Here is an 8141-nt window from a genome sequence, read left to right on the forward strand (position 1 = left end):
AGGGTTCCTGCAGTTAGACGCCACAGCTGAAAAGTTCCCTAGAAAACCAACAACCTTCAAAATACAAATTTAAGCTATGACTAACCAGACCCAGACCACTAGAATATTTAATAACCAGACTGTATTTTTTCTTCATTTTTCAACTACCCTCTACTTCAAAGTTAGAAAAATGCAGGAGTTCTGAATATCAGTTAAGATTTCAGCTCTAAGTCACAGAAGGCCTCACTTAGCAACTTTAACCCAAATGGAAAATTCTGGGAATTGCAGGATAGGAATCAATGATGAGCTAGGGATCAATGATGGACTTAAAGACAAGGCTCTTTCAGTCTTATGTTCTTCTGTCCCACTGGCTTAGGGTCCCACGTCTGCTCCTCATGGTCACAAGGTGGCTGCTACAGCACCAAACATCACATCCTCAGAGAACAGTGCCCACGACGTAGAGAGACAATGGCTTCTATTTAAGAGGGGGGATACCATGTCCAGGACCCCATCAGCAGACTTCCCTTGATGCTCAACCCCCATTTGTGTGGTAGTGTGAGCTCCAGTGGGGCTGTGGGAAAGTGCTGGGCTGCTAACCGAAAGTCGATGGTTTGAACCCACCAGCCCCTCCACAGGAGAAAGACCTGGGAGTCTGCTTCCATAAATATTTCCAGCTTTGGAAACCCTATGGGGCAGTTCTACTCTGTCATATAGGGTCACTGTGAGTCAGAACTGACTCAAGACGGGTAGGATGCCAGTTGTTTCAGGGGCTACTAAAGCAGTCTTGTCAAGAGGACTGGTTTAACTAATCAAGATTCATTAGCCCCCAGGGCTAAAGGGTAGGTCCAGGCTCCCCTAAACTACACAGCTACCTGAGGCAGGAACAAAATAGTGTTTGTTCTCTTCTCTTAGTGAGGAGGAACGGGTGGGGATGGGTTTGGATGGACAGTGTTATCTTCTTTCATGGTTTTTATAAAGTCAACTTCATAGACTATTGTGGCCTTTGATTTTGGCTGAGAAACTCTATGAAACTCTCTTGTCTCCATTCTAATAGAGCTTTGGATGAAAAAGGACAGGTGAGCTGTTGACTTCAAGTTACACTGAGGTGTGACTGACTGCTGTCAGGTAATCTATGAACTTGATGTCTGATCACTCCTGATGTTGCCCTCTATCTCACTATCCTTGTATCTCTTGGGGATGTGGGGTCTTCCCCTTTTGAACCTCATCCTTTCTCTCTCTCTCTTCCCTCGTCTTGCAAGAACCACAAAGGGGAGTCTCCATTCACTGCTGGGCTCAAGGAAGCTGTTCCAGTTAACTAAATGAAAGAATGATTAAAGTTAACTGAAGAGTAATCAGCAGACGTTTTTCTGGTTGCTGTGAGAATTCTCATTAATGAACATATTTCTAAATATGGACATGCCCGTCAGTCTTAGGAACAGAGTACAACACCCACTACTGAACTTCACCTTGATGGTTAAGGATCATTACGGGACCTCACTTCTCATTACATGTGGCTCTCTGAGCTGTGCCCTCCCCCCAATGTCATCTCACTCACCTCCTGCAAACTTCTTCCCACTAAGGACTGACTCCACAGCAGTCAGTCACCCCTTAGCATAAAATGGAGGCAACAGCTCACCTGCCCTTTTCCATCCAAAGCTCTATGAGAGTGGAGACAAGGTCTGGAGCTAGCTCACTCATTTCTTCTTGTAGTAATTCACTATTTCAACACGTTTTTGAATTCCTTCTTGCTTCGGTTCTGTGTCAGGAACTTCTAGGAGAAAGAAGCAGAATGAACAAGACTCTTCATTTAGAAACCTTATGATCTGCTGGAGAAGATCATACAAGCTCACACATGACTACAACCCATGATACCAGTACTAAGGGTTCCTGCGTGGGGCAGATCGCCAATGCACTCAGTTTCTAACTGAAAGGTTGGAGGTTCAAGTCCCCCAGTGACACCTCTCAAGAAAGTCCTGGTGATCTTCTTTCTGCAGGTCACAGCCATTGAAAACCCCATGGAGCACATGGTTCTACTCTGACCCACGTGGGTCACCATGAGGTGCAGTTAACTTCGTGGCCACTGTTTGGTTGTTTGTTTACTGGTGATAAGTACCTGACTACAAGTGGGAAGAAGTGACCCACAGATTCAAAGAACTTAGTACAATGCTGTGTGGGAGCCAAGGGAGGGTTCCGGAGGGGCGGAGGTGGAAGCCTCAATTTGGCTTCTACATTGTATGTGAACTGTGTCCCCTGGCTGCTCTGAGAGTTCTGGACATTTCCATGATGGCAGCATTGATGATCTATATTACTACCAGAAGGAATAAGTGAGCCTGCTTGGGACCTTGTGTAAGTCAGGTTGGGTCTATAATTAACTGCATCACTCACACACCTTATTGAGAGCTGAAGGTGTCCTGGTGGCACAAGGTCAAGGTTAAGGTGGGTAACTCACCCAGCAGCTCCAAGGGGTAAAAACCTGGCAATCTTCTTCCATAAAAGTTACAGATGAGAAAACCCTTCAGGACAGTTCTACTCTGTCACACATGGGGACACCATGAGTCCTAGTTGTATCAGAGGCAACCAACACCTTTGAGAAGGGACTCTCAGGCAACCTTTATGTTCAGCACCCATCCTATGCCACCTGCACACACACACCCATCTCTAGCTTACCCAGGCTTAGTCTGGCGCAGGACATGCTGATGGTCTGACAAATGATTTTAGGAATGTGGATGAACTTGGACATTGTTGCCAAGCTGAGAGCTGAAGATCAAGGGCAGTCATCTGGGAAGGCACTTTCTGAAGAATTCTTTAGCTGTTGGGGAACCACTCTCTGATGTACTACCTCCTGGACTGTGGAATGCACCGGTCAGATCTGCTTAGATCCAGCTGGGCAGGCAGCAGGACCCTTCTCTCACTTCAGGCCACCTTACCCAATCTTGATTCCTCCCGAGTCGAAGGCCACATAAAACCCTCAGATTCTTGAATCTCCACTTTGGGTTTAATTAAAAACACCAAGGTCATTCATGAGCTGCTTCAGCGAGTTCTGAGGCCAATTTGGGTTTTATGGAATCTCATTAAAGTTCACTGCAGATATGTTAACAACTCCAAACATTTTATGGAAAGTTTCACACTGTTTTATGTGACTTTTGCTGTGTTCATCAAGGGCATCCAAGACCCTGTCATCACCCCAGATGGAGGTAGGAACAGAGACAGGATTGAACGATGTCATCTCATGGACCTTCATGAAGCTGACCCTTCGCAAGTGACTCTTCCTGTCCTGAGTCTCCAAGCCCATCTCCTAGGCCTCTGCCTGCCAGCCTGAATACAGTCCCGACCCCACCACACAGGTCCCCTGTGGGCAGGATCCAGGACCATGTCTGAACCCTCATGCAACATGGAGGCCACCAGCCCCCCGTGCCACTGAGCACTGGAAACTGAAACTTCATCCAATGTGGCAGCCACCAGCCCCTGTGGACACTGCGCTCTGGAACCTGAACCCTCTTGCAACACGGTGGCCACCAGCTCCCTGTGCCACTGAGCAGCTGGAACGTTGGGAGTGTGAGCTGAGAGGTGCTGTTGTGTACGCTACACACCAGACATTGAAGGCTTAGTGCAAAAGAAGGCTCAGTGCTGTGAAATAGGCCTTAATAATATTTCATGTTGATTACATGTTGAGTTGATAGTATTTTGGATATATTGGGTTAAATAAAGTGAATTATGAAAATTCATTTTGCTTGTGACATTTCCTCTGTTTTAATGTGGCCACCAGAAAGTTAAGGGCCCTGGTGGTGCGATGGTCAAGCGTTAGGCTGTTAACTGAAAGGTTGACAGTCTGAGCCCACCCAGCAGTGCGTGGGAGAAAGACCTGATTGGCTCCTGGAAAGATGACAGCGTAGGGCACCCTATGGGGTGGTTCTGCTCTGTCCTATGGGGTCACTGTGAGTTGAATCAACTCAACAGCACAAGACAACGTCCTTGGACAAACGTTCCTGATGGAGTAATGGTTAAGCACTTGGCTGCCGACTGAAACATTGGCAGTTCAAACCTACCAGTGGCCGCACAGGAGGAAGACCTGGTGACCTGCTCCCATAAGGATTCTGGCTTGGGAAACGGTGTGGGGCAGCTCTACTCTATCACATGAAGTTGCTGACTTGGAGTTCACTTCAAGTCACCCAAGAGGAGCACCTAGAAAGCTTAGAGCCTCCTGTTGGGGAGAGTGTCGGTTGGACCTTTCATGACTTTCCTGGGCCCTGACTCCAGCCCGGTGTGCTTGACTTGGGGGTGAGGCGTCTTGGTCTCCACAGCCTCCACTCTGCAGCCCCAGGCTGGCGGTTCCGGCCCCGCAGAGCCGACAGCAGGTGTGTACTCCTTGTCCCCCCGCAGAGCCGAGGTTCTGCCACAGCTCCTTCCTCCCGGGGGCCAGGCTCTCCGGGGTCCATGTGGAGTCATGCCTGTGTGCCCACCCATGACAGCAATTCCTCTAGGAGCCCTCTCTTCCACAAGGGGCTGCCAGCAGGTCCCCATGTCCTGAGGAAGCTCAGCTCCCGCCCGCCCTGTTGGCTCTGACCCTCTGTGAGCGCTGTATACAGGAGTGGGACCTGGACAGAACTGCCCAAGCTTTCCAGCGCCAGGCCTCACTGGGAGGTTTGCCAGCCACAGCCAGCAGCCTCCCTGAGGGGTGGACACACCCGGGGAGGACAAGGCTTCCAGCCTACAGCTGTTTCTTCATCTGAAAAGAGGGGGAGAAATCCTGGTCCTTGGGGTTTGTGTGTGGCCCTAGGACCCTCAATAACTTCACCTCCTGGAAAGCAGTGCCCAGAGGCTAAGAGTGCAGGGCTTCGGATAGCACGAGGCTCAAGCCGCTGGATGCGATGTGGGCGGAGGCAGATACGGGACGTGGCAGGGTTTGGTGTCCTGTTCTGTGGGGTGGGCTGGTGGCAGTAAGCGGCCCAGGGCTGCAGGCGTGTGTGGAGTAGGTGGGTGGCAATACTCAGCCCAGGGCTACAAGGGGGTGGAGCAGGCTGTAGGGGATGTGTGGAGCGTTGGTGGCAGCACTCACTGCAGTTCTGCAGAGGCGTGGAGTGGTCTGCAGGGGTGGGGTGTGGTGGGCTGGCGACAGCACTCAGGGCTGTGGTCCACGGGTGGCCTGTTGAGGGCCCAGCAGGAGGCCCTGCCAGGCACAGCAGAGCCTAGCTATTGCTGCTCACGTTATCATATCCATCTAAAAAGAGGAGCCCTGGTGGCGCACTGGTGAGGCACCCGGCTACTAACTGAAAGGCCAGTGGTTCAAAACCGCCCAGCAACTCCACAGGAGGCAGGCTTGGCCATCTGCTCCTGTAAAGGTGACCTGGGAAACCCTCCGGGGAAGCTCTACTCTCACGTGGGGAGCTCTGAGTCAGGAGCCACCCTACGGCACCACCACCACCAACACACATAGAGGAACCGGTTGCCACGGACCGATTCTCGCTCAAGGCGCCTGTGTGTGTCAGCGTGGGACTGTGGCCCAGGGGCTTTCTAGGGGCTGATTTTGGAAACAGCTCACTAGCCCTTTCTTGCAAGGCACCTCTGGGTGGCCTTGGACCTCCCGCCTCTGTATCGGCTGCTGATCCGGTTAACTCTGTTCACAGACTATGAAGAGCTTCAACACGCCGGCGACGTGACACCAGGACTCAGGACAGCAGGTGGCCGGCCATCAGCAGTGGTAACACCAGGACTCAGGACAGCAGGTGGCCGCCATCTCTCTTGGTGTACACCCTCCAGAAGCCAGGAAAACCCTCCTCAGGTCAAGGCATTCAAGATCATCTCTAGATGTTGCCAAATGTCCCCTGGGGCAGACTCCCAGGCTGAGCTCCAGGGGCAGGGTGCCTTATTCAAATCTTCTCCTTCACACCTGCAGCCCAGGGGCCAGAAGCCTGTGCCCTTCCTACTTTGTAGAGCTGGGTCCTAGTGCCGGACCTGACCCACCCGAGCTCTGGGCTCTGCCTTCAGGAAGTGCAGGCGGGGCTCAGCTCTGACCCCAGTGCTGGGTCTCCCATCTGGACACATTCGCGGGCTTTGGAAAAGACCTTTGCACCCTCCTGTGCCCTCAGTTAACAGGAGCCCTGGTGGCTCAACTGGAAAGCACTTGGCTGCTCGCTGAGAGGCTGGCAGTTTGAACGCACCAGCAGGTTCCCTGCAGAAAGACCTGGCAGCCTGCCCCCATAAAGGCTACGACCTAGAAATGTTTGGAGCAGTTCTACTCTCGCCTGGGATTGCTGTCAGTCGGAATTGACTCCGTGGCTCCGGACGCCACCCTCCGTGCGCCCTGGATCGTGGCCTCACTCCCCTGTTGCTGGAGGTGAGCCCTGCTGTTTCCCCTCTGGGCTCACTTAGCGTGAGATGCTGATATCTGTGTTGTTGCTGGGTGCCGTCTGGCAGACTTGACTCGTAGAGACCCCGTGGGACAGAGCATGAGTGCCCTGCAGGGTTGCCTAGGCTGTCATCTCTATGGGAGCAGATCACCGGCTCTTTCTTCCAAGGAGCCGCTGGGTGGGTTCGAACCACCGCCTTCTCAGTTAGCAGCTGAGTACTTAACCATTACATCACTAGGGTTTCTTACATTTCTACCAAGAGGCAGAAGATTGACAGCAGAGACTTCCCCACTCCACTGTGGGTGTGGAATCGGGATACCCGTGAGCGGGACCAGGAGCTGTGGTGTCTGGTTAAAGCATTTGGCTACCAACCAAAATGTTGGTGGTTCCAACACACCAGCTGCTCTGCCGGAGAAAGACATGGCAATCAGTTTCTGTAAAGATTGACAGCCTTGGAAACCCTATGGGGAAATTTTATTCTGTCCAAAAGGGTCACTAGGAGTCCAGAACCTGCTCGGTGGCAGTGGGTGAGCAGGGAAGGGACTTGAAGGCAGAGAAGCACGGGGCAAGCTGCTGGCGTCTACATCACAGTGTTTCCAATCCTGTTCCCATCTGGAGTTGCTTTCGGTTCCATTCCAGGGAGGGCCAAAGTAAACCACTTTGCTTCCCTAAAAATAACCCCGGCTTGGCAATAGTGAAGGGACCATTTGCAGGTTCACTGCTGCAGCCACATGGAGATTAAAGTTTTGCCAATGATGACACGGACTCTCCTTGAATGTAAACACCCACGTGCAATTGGCTGCGTTTGCGAGCGTGCACACAAGCCTGAGGCCAACAGTCTTACACGACTGTTAGTCACAAACCACAGAGGCTCTCTGTTTGGTGCCTCTTCCGCTGAAGAAGCAGCAGAGTCGTCCAAGTGCCTGGCCGGCTTCTCAGGGCCGAAGTTCACTGTGGATTCTGGGTCGGCGCTGTGGTGTTAGTCACTGATGACCACTCATCGGAGGGATGGGCTGAAGAGTGGACTTCGTCCAGTGTGACGAGGTTACCCCGTTAATGACATCAGCGATGCTTCTCCTTAGGGCGGACCCAGTGTGACAAGGTTGACCCAGTGCAACGAGGTTATCCTGTGATATCAGCGATGCTTCTCCTCGGAGCGGAGGTGAGAAAGCCCCTGGTTTTGAGCGGCCTGCCTCCTGCAGCCTCAGGTCTTCTTGACCTGATGCTGCGTATCCTGAGCCCCTGCTTGGTTCTCTAGTGAGCACAAGTGGGTGGTTGAACAAGCAGACACTTTTCTCAGAGTTCAGCAGGCCGGCCCTAGGGGAAGGCTCCGTCCGTCCTCTCTGGGGACATCTGTGTCTCTTTGAGTTTCTGCTTCTTGGTGGTCTTCACATGGTGTGGCATCTCCCCTCGGCTGTGCTTTCCTGCTTGAAGCTACTCCTTCTATCTCCCAAAAGAGAGTGACTCAAGATGCACCTACGCTCATCCTCCCTTGTTCCCAAAGGGGATTGTAACCACAGGGACATGGATTAGCACTGGCAACACAGAGTCCCGGGGGACACAGTCCAGTCTGTTAAGGCCTCCACACCAGCTCAGTGCTGGCCCGGGCCTGTGTCCTCTGATTGTACCTTTACTTCCTCCCTTCTTGCGTTGCCATGTGGAATGGGCGTGGCATTGTGTTTCCAGCTGCACTCCCAGCATAGATCTGACATGGAGAAATTGTCCCTTCGTCCATTCATTCAGCAGATGCTGCCAACACCTGGTAGCGACCTTCCAGATCCCTGTGTTTATGGAAATTGGACTTCCCTAAGTGTG

This window comes from Orycteropus afer, unplaced genomic scaffold, assembly GCF_000298275.1.
Source record: "Orycteropus afer afer isolate SDZICR_OR568_19922 unplaced genomic scaffold, OryAfe1.0 scaffold00582, whole genome shotgun sequence".
NCBI classification, from domain to species: Eukaryota; Metazoa; Chordata; class Mammalia; order Tubulidentata; family Orycteropodidae; genus Orycteropus; species Orycteropus afer.